General features: G+C 44.1%; 1 protein-coding gene and 1 pseudogene across 1 annotated transcript in view; one reads left to right on the top strand and one right to left on the bottom strand.

The window, feature by feature from the left end:
* Positions 1-8850, bottom strand: part of STX18 (syntaxin 18) — a 143953-nt gene that overhangs the window by 51614 nt on the left and 83489 nt on the right. The window lies entirely within an intron of this gene.
* On the top strand, positions 2155-2469 carry LOC105888046 (annotated as a pseudogene).

The following is an 8850-nucleotide window of genomic DNA, read 5'->3' on the forward strand; positions in this document are numbered from 1 at the left end:
CCAAGAGATGAACCCAGCTACTTACCACTATATGATATTTGACAAGCCAATTAAAAACACTGAGTGGGGAAAAGATTCCCTATTTAACAAATGGTGCTGGTTGAACTGGCTGGCGACCTGCAGAAGACTGAAACTGGACCCACACCTGTCACCACTAACTAAGATAGACTCTCACTGGATTAACGATTTAAATTTAAGACATGAAACTATAAAAACACTCGAAGAAAGTGTAGGGAAAACTCGAAGAAATTGTCCTGGGCAAATATTTTATGAGAAGGACCCCCTGGGCAATTGAAGCAACTTCAAAAATACACTACTGGGACTTCCTCAAATTAAAAAGTTTCTGCACAGCCAAGGACACAGTAAGAAAAGTAGACAACCCTCAGAATGGGCAAAGATATTTGCTGGTTATGTATCTGACAAAGGTTTAATAACCAGAATTCACAGACAACTCAAAGGTATTAGCAAGAAGAGAACGAGTGATCCCATCTCAGAGTGGGCAAGGGACTTGAAGAGAAATTTCTTTGAAGAAGATAGATGCACAGCCTACAGATATATGAAAAAACGCTCAGCATCTTTAATCATCAGAGAAATGCAAATCAAAACTACTTTGAGATATCATCTAACACGAGTAAGATTAACCCATATCCCAAAATCCCCAAATCACAGATGCTGGTGTGGTTGTGGAGAAAAGGGAAGATTTCTACTCTGCTGGTGGGATTACAAACTAATACGTCCCTTTGGGAAAGTCATCTGGAGAACACCTAGAGAACTAAAAATAGATCTGCCATTTGATCCTATAATTCCTCTGCTAGGTATATATTGAGAAGACCAAAAATCATGCTACAATACAGATATTTATACCAGAATGTTCATTGCAGCCCAATTCATAATTGCTAGGTCATGGAAGAAGCCCAAGTGCTCATCGACCCATGAATGGATCAATAAATTGTGGTATATGTACATGATGGAATACTATGCAGCCATAAAGAAAGATGGAGACTTTACCGCCTTCATATTTACATGGATGGAGCTGGAAAATACTCTTCTTAGCAAAGTATCTCAAGAATGGAAGAAAAAGTATCCAATGTACTCAGCCCTATCATGAAACTAATTTATAGCTATCATAGGAATGTTATAACCCAATTTTAGCCTAAGAATATGGGGAAAGGGGAGAGGGAGTGAAGGGGAGGGGGGAGGATGAGTGGAGGGAGGGTGATTGCTGGGATCACGCCTATGATTTATCCTATAAGGGTACACGTGAATCTTTCTAAATGTGGAATATAAATGTCTTAACACAACAACTATGAGAATGACATGAAGGCTATATTGGCCAATTGGAAGAAAGTATTTCAAATTGTATATGGAAACAACACATTGTATCCCATGATGGTATTAATGTACACAACTATGATTTAATAAAAAGAAAAGTTTTTACAAAGGACAAAGAGATGCATAGAGCAAGGTGTGGGAGAAGGGGTGCCGAGCCCCCATGCCCCCAGGTGCACCCCTCCAGGACCTCCCCACATTCAGTTGTCTGGAAGCCCCTCAACTGTTGTCCTTTTAGATTTTTATGAAGGCTTCATTATTAGGTATGACTGATTACGTCATTGGCCACTGGTGATGAAATTCACCTTCATCCCCTTTCCTCTCTCTGGATGCCAGACATGGGCCTGTGTCCCAGCTCACTAATCCTACCTGGTCTTTGGGGTGGCCATCCCCATCCTGAAGCCACTTAAGGGCTGCCTGCCACCAGTTAGCTCCTGAGCATACAAAAAGACATAAGTTCAGAGACTTCAGGGATTTTAGAAGTTGTATGCCAGGAAAGTAGACTAAGACTAAATATATACATGGTGCCAAAAATATGTAATACATTTTAAGAAAGGATGGGTGGAGGGAGGGTAATTGGTGGGACCACACCTACAGTGCATCTTACAAGGGTACATGTGAAACTTACTAAATGTAGAATATAAATGTCTTAACACAATAACTAAGAAAATGCCATGAAGGCTATGTTAACCAGTTTGATGAAAGTATTTCAAATTGTATATAAAACCAGCACATTGTACCCCATGACTGCATTAATGTACACAGTGATGATTCAATTAAAAAAAAAAAAAAGGAGCTTTCATTGCTGATAGTGCTTGCACAAACATGGTGAATGTTCCTAAAACCTACCGCACTTTCTGTAAGAAGTGTGACAAGCACTAGCCCCACAAAGTGACACAGTACAAGAAGGGCAAGGACTCTCTCTATGCCCAGGGAAAGCGGCGTTATGACAGGAAGCAGAGTGGCTATGGTGGGCAGACTAAGTCAATTTTCCAGGAAAAGGCTAAAACTACAAAGAAGACTGTGCCGAGGTTTGAGTGTGTGGAGCCCAACTGCAGATCTAAGAGAATGCTGGCTATGAAGAGCTGCAAGCATTTTGAACTGGGAGGAGATAAGAAGAGAAAGGGTCAAGTGATATAGTTCTAATCATCTTTTGTTTTATCATGAAGACAATAAAATCTTGATTATGTTCAAAAAAAAAAAAAGGAAAAAACTGTAATAAGTCACACTTCATTTCTACAACTACAAGAGGTGCTCAAGTGTGACTTGTATTCATCTTTTGTTATTGGTGTATATTGAGTATACAATTATAATACCACAGGAGGTATTATGATAAATATACATTTGTCTAAAATTGTTACTGACCCTGTAACAGTTGTTTCTCCAACATCAATGGATCTTTCAAAAATAAAATAACCACACAAAATCCAAATATTTCATTATGAATTGGAACGGGGTCCTGGCAGCATAAAGTTGGGGACTACTGGTGTAGTCAGTGTGGACAGCCCCTGGAGAGTGTTAAACAGGAGGACCTGACTTCTGCCTGGGTTCTTCTCTATTAGGTGGCATGCAGGCAGATAAAACTAGATCCCAGGGGACTTTAACCGCATTAACAGGCCCCTTCAGAGTCCAGGAAGAGATGTCAGGACCCTGGGCTGAGGTGGCCTCCGTGAGGAGGAAGAGAACACAGCTGAGCGACATCAAAAGGCAACATGGCCTGGCCGAGTGTGTGGGCACTTGAGGAGAAACCCAGGATGAGTTTCTGGGTTATGTGAGTGCCCATCCAGACACAGAACGTGGAAGAAGGGAGAGGTTTGGAAGGAAAGATGTAACAATGCTGGGGTGAAGATGGCCTGCAGAGTTTAGGGCACTACAGCAGAGATGGGGCAATAGAAGGAGGGCACTAGATATAAAATGGGCACTCAAAATAGTCGGTTTTGAAAAGGCTGCTCTTTGGTAAAGGTTACTGAAAAGATGCAGGCAAAAAAGTTAACGACTACAACCTTACTTTTGCTATAAATACTAACAGACGAATTTCATACTATATGTGGGCATATTCAATGGACAAGGTCCTATGCTTTCCCATAGTATATGCCCAACATATATTATGAAATTAATCTGTTCAATATGCATTATGCAATTAAATTGTTAATACCTGGCCTGCATAAACAAACTATAGACCCTGCAGTAAGTTATATCATAATAGCTGTCACCCATAGGCTTACATATATGTTTATGTATCATAAAACAAAGACTAACAGTTATATAATATTTTCTATGCATTAACACTAATCACTGTTCTAAGCATGTATATTTACCCAGTTTCATCTCAAAATTCTATGAGGTAGGTACTATTACAATACCTATTTTACAACTGATTCAAACAACTCAGGCACAGAGAGGTTAAGTAACTTTGCCAAGGCCACAGAGCTGGTAATGAACAAAGCTGGGATCTGAATCAAAGCAGACTTCTCTGGAGTCCAGGCTCTTCACCACACCCTAGGGTGTCTCTCATTTCCCAAAAGGCAGGAGGATTCAGAAGAGAAGAGGCTTACTTTCCCCAGCTACTGGGAAGGTGACCCATAAACTAAATCTTGAGAGGCAGGCTATGGGAAGCCAGAGCAGAGCTCTGGGTAATAACGATGGAAACAGGAAGGGAGGGAGCCTGTCAGAAGAATAGCAAGTGAGCACAGGGTCAGTGGAAGGCATGAGTCCAGGCTGGCCTCTAGTGTCAAAGGAGTTTTATTTTGGAGCCAAAGGAAAGGCTGGGTCGGATGGTGATAAATCCAGCAACACCCTGTCTGGTGGAACTAAGAGGGCACAATCAGGTCCTGGGGTACTGAAATCAGGCAGAACACCTTGTATTTTTGTATTTCCCCAGCACCATGTAACAGGTCGGTGCTTAGTACATTTTTGGTGAACTGAAATTTAGGAAGGGGCAATGGCAGACCTTGGGTGGTGGCAGGGGAATAGAAAGAGGGAAAGGAGCTGAGATGTAAACCTGTCAGGAACAGCCAGATGTTGGAGACAAAGCACCATTGAACAACCCTGAGACCTGGGCCTGGGTGAGCAAGTGGCATTAACAGAAACAAACAAGGATGAGTACAGAGAATTGGAAGCAGGAAACAAAGCCGCTATTAACACCTGTCCCAGAATGCAATTTAAAAGGACAAGAAGTAATGCTCTCGAGACAAATGTTCCATGACCAACATTTTATTTGAAAAGAGAAATCAGGGCAAATAACCATCTTGAGAAACTAAAGGATTGCTTTCTCAAGTTCTGTAATTTATTAATGTAAAGGAAAAAGGCACTATAACATAGAGTGCAATGGCCACAAACCTGAGCCAGGCTGACAACAGTTTCAAATCTAAAAAAAGAATGTAGAAAAACAAAGTTGGATGGTGTGGTGGGCACCTGTAGTCCCAGCCACTCAGGAGGCTGGGGCTGGAGGACAGCTTGAGCCTGAAAATTCCAGGTTGCAGTGAGCTATAATTGTGCCACTACACTCCAGCCCAGGTGACAGACGGAGACCCTATCTCTAAAAATACAAAAAAGAAAAGAAAGGAAAGCAAAAAAGTCAGTGTGGTCTAAAAACTGTAGTAACAGATAGCTTTCATAAAGTGTGTCCAAAATATATACATGTGTGTGTGTGCGTGTGTATTGGAGTCACCCAGGCTAGAGTGCCATGGCATCATAGCTCACAGCAACCTTAAACTCCTAGGCTCAAGCAATCTTCCTGCCTCAGCCTCATAAGTAGCTGGGATTATAGGCACCTGCCACAGTGTCCAACTAGTTTTTCTATTTTAAGTAGAGATGGTCTCGCTCTTGCTCAGGCTGGTCTGGAACTCCTGAGCTCAAACAACGCACCTGCCTCAGCTTTCCAGAGTACGACGTACTGGGATTATAGGCGTGAGGCACCACACCTGGCCTGTCTCAGAAATATTTGATTGCTTGCTTCTTAATTAACTTATCTGACTGTTTTCATCCTAATCTTCCAAGAGCCACTGTTTAGCCACTGGGAGGAGGTCAGGCATGAGAAGCAGTGAGAGAAGAGCCATTTGAAATCAGAGGCAGAGACAGAGCGAGGCTGGTGGTACACTGAGAGCCAAACATGAACAGCTTTCCAGATGCGTTTAGGGTTTCGTGGGAATCACGCAGAGGGGGATTAAAACGTCAGCTTTATCAGAGTCACTAATCTCAAGTAGCCTGATGGTGCCTGGTAACGCTGCCATGTCAACTGTACCAGCTCTCCCCGCTCCCAGATGAGCATTTCATATCTTCTCCACTCTCCTCAAGATGCCAACACCGCCTTCCCCATCCTCAGTGTCATCCTGTTTTCTGAGAACTCAGATAAGCTCTCGCCTCCCTGCTTCTCCTCTGGGCTGCAGCCTCCTGCTCCTATGGAAGAACTGTCCATTTCCCAGCCATGGCCATACCCCTCCGTGGGAACCAGGCTGGCCATGGTAGTCCTCCCCTCTCTTCCACCATAAATAAATCAGTGCTTAGACTCTGGCACACGGTAAACACTACATGTATTGGTTATTAATAGTATCTATCAATTGTTCCCGGCTACCAGATTGTTCCTAACTACATAAAACCTGGTGTTATTTCTCCCAATTTAAAAAACAAACTAAACCTCTCAATTCCTACCACATCTCCTACCAGCTACTGCTCAAGTGCTCAGCTTTCCAGCAAAGCTCCTCTCAGAATCATTTCCACGCCAAGGCTCCCTCGTCCTGCTCTTCTCTCTTGAGCCCAGACAGGCACTGTCCTCATTGCGTGGCAAGGTCACCAACAACCTCCACGATGGCTTAGCCCTCACCTTGTCACAGTTTCTGTCCCTGCGTTTGACAGGGCTGATCACTTCTCCCCCTCGATTTGTTTTCTCCCTGTCCGTCCTGACTGCCACCTCACCAGCTGTTGGTCTTGGGCCTTTCTGTTGGTGCCTCTTGCCCCTGACCACTGGGTGATGGTGCAGGCCTGGGGGCTCTCTGCTAGCTACCCTTGCTCCCTTGCAACTCCATCTATCCTTGTGGCTTTAACCCTTAGCTTTGCACTGACAAGTCCCAAATTTATATTTCCAGCCTGAAAATCTCTTTGAACTTGAGATATACATATCTAACTGCCTTCTCTGGATCTCCACTCAGACATTTAATGCATGTGTTGCTGATGTGTCCAACCTGAGCTCCGGTCTGCTCTCCTCACACGCACGCTCTGAAGCCCGATCACCCCATCTGTGCTGGCTAGCTGCTTAGGCCCCCAAAGCTGAAGTCATCCTTAACTCTTCTTTTTCTCTCTCAGCTCACTTGTCATCCTCAACAAATCTTGTTCACTCTACTTTCAAAATATTTCCAGAATCTGGTTTCTGGTCAGAGCCATTGCAACGGTCTCTTGCCCAAGCCAGCATCAGTCTCTCCACCAGGACTAACAGCCGCCTGCTAGCCGCTCTGCTGCTTCTGTCTGGTCAGCAGGCTCCAGTCTATTCTAACACGCTGCCATGCCCCTGTTACAAAGCCAGTTGGGCTGGACGATCCTCTGCACAAGGCCCTCCAATGGCTCCCACTTGAGAGTGAAGTCCAGTGAGAACTGGAAGATCCCTGAAAGGAACTCTAAGACCTGGTGCCCTGCTGGCTCCCTGGGCCTCTTCCCTGTGCCCCTCCCTCCAGCCCAGGCACTCTGGCCTCCTCCTGTTCTTTATTGCCCTGGTACACTCCCACCTCAGAACTTCTACAAGTACTGGCTATCTCCTCCTAGAGAACACTCTATCCCCAGAGATCCCCTTTTTAGGTATTTACTCAGTGTTGCCTCTCAGCAAGTCCTGCCCTAACCCACCTGTGTAACACTGCATTCTGCTCGACCTTTGCTATCCACCTTTCCACTTCCTCTCCAGTCACCAATACTCACCTCACTCTAACATTCTATATATTTTACTTATTTACTTCTTATCTGTCTCCCCTCTTCAAAAACTTGAGCTTCACAAAGGCAAGGACTTTTGTCTGTTTGTTCACTGCTGTATCCCTGTCATCAACAGCAATGCCTAGCATTTACTAGGCTGGTAATTCAATAAATCAACACCCCAATACTTCTGAATGAACTGAATCAATGGATGAGCCTGAACTCGAGAATGTGGCTTCACATACAGCTCCAACTGTGTTCTTGAGTAAGTTCCTCCTGAACTTCCACAAGAGGCAGGCAACCCCCTCCCAGAGCCTTTTCTAGAAAACTTATGGCACAAATAGGCAGGGAACGCACCCCTCCTAAGGTGCATCTCTTTCCACAAGAGAAAAAGGATGTGTTTAGCATGGGACTCTTCTTAGCCCCAACCACCAAACACCTTTTCCTTCCTTGGTGTGTTCCCTTTCCCTCCTCCCCCCACTTCCACATGTTCTGGGGGGAAAGTTGGAAAAATAGAAGAAATCCTACAGCCTCCTGGGGAATGAATGTTCCTTTCCCCATGGGAACTTAAAGAGCGAGAGAGAAGTATTTCCCTATCCTAGCACTCCTCAGCATCTTGTTCCATAAACTCATTTGTCTTAACAAGGTAACTGTAAGAATGCACACTGAATGAGGCAGAAGATGGGAAGGAGACAAAGGGCCGGGCCAGCAGGCCATCTCCTCCTCCCAGCTCCTCTGCAGACAGGCTCTGCTTCTGAGAGGAGCGGGAGTGGTAAGCAGGGGACTAGAGAAACCAGCTCCCTGGAAACAGAAGCTACAGGATCAGCACAAACGGGCCAGGAAGGCACTCACTTCCAAGTGAACATGTGTCCTGTGGACGGAGCAGACCTAGAAGCAACTAGTCCCAAAAATGTTAGATTAACATCCTCCTACTATATATTTTGAATAATGGAAACTCAGTTCAGTGAAATTGAAAAGGTTTAAAGAGTCATTTGATAAAACTGACTACTCATTTAAAAGGCAATGTTTCTTTCAGATACTTTATATATATATATACACACACATTAACCTTCCAAATTGAAAACTGACAGTATGGTTATTCTTTAGTAAAGATAGAAACAAAGGAAGTTTTTCTCCCAAGTGGTATTGTTTTGTTGCCAGGATATTATGGAAAAGCTACACCTACCATTAAGTAGAGACATTATTTTTAATTAAAATCATTCAGAGACCCAGCCAGAGGCTATCTAGGTTGCATGCTGTTCTGCTCCAATAAAATGTTATTATTAAAAAAAATTAAATGGGTCAATAAAGTCTGAGCTCTACATTCTGCAAAAAATTACAGCTTCCTAATTATGTGAAACTAACAAAGCCTCAAAGGTCTGAGGCAATATGTCTACACATATTCTTTCAATTCCACAATCATACTCCATATAAAAAGTTCCCAGGACACTGGCCAGCACACTGCATGGGAGGGGGGAGGAGAGAGGCCATGGGCAGGCAGCCCACAGCTCTGGGCGACAGCACTTGATGGGAGTCCACAGGGGCCGCCGCTCCCTCTGGAGAAAATGTGCAGCATTGGGGGCACTTATCCCTAGTTCTTGGATTTCCATGTGCCCTGCACCTCCT

Source organism: Otolemur garnettii, unplaced genomic scaffold (assembly GCF_000181295.1).
Source record: "Otolemur garnettii isolate 467f Iridium unplaced genomic scaffold, OtoGar3 scaffold00171, whole genome shotgun sequence".
Lineage (NCBI taxonomy): Eukaryota > Metazoa > Chordata > Mammalia > Primates > Galagidae > Otolemur > Otolemur garnettii.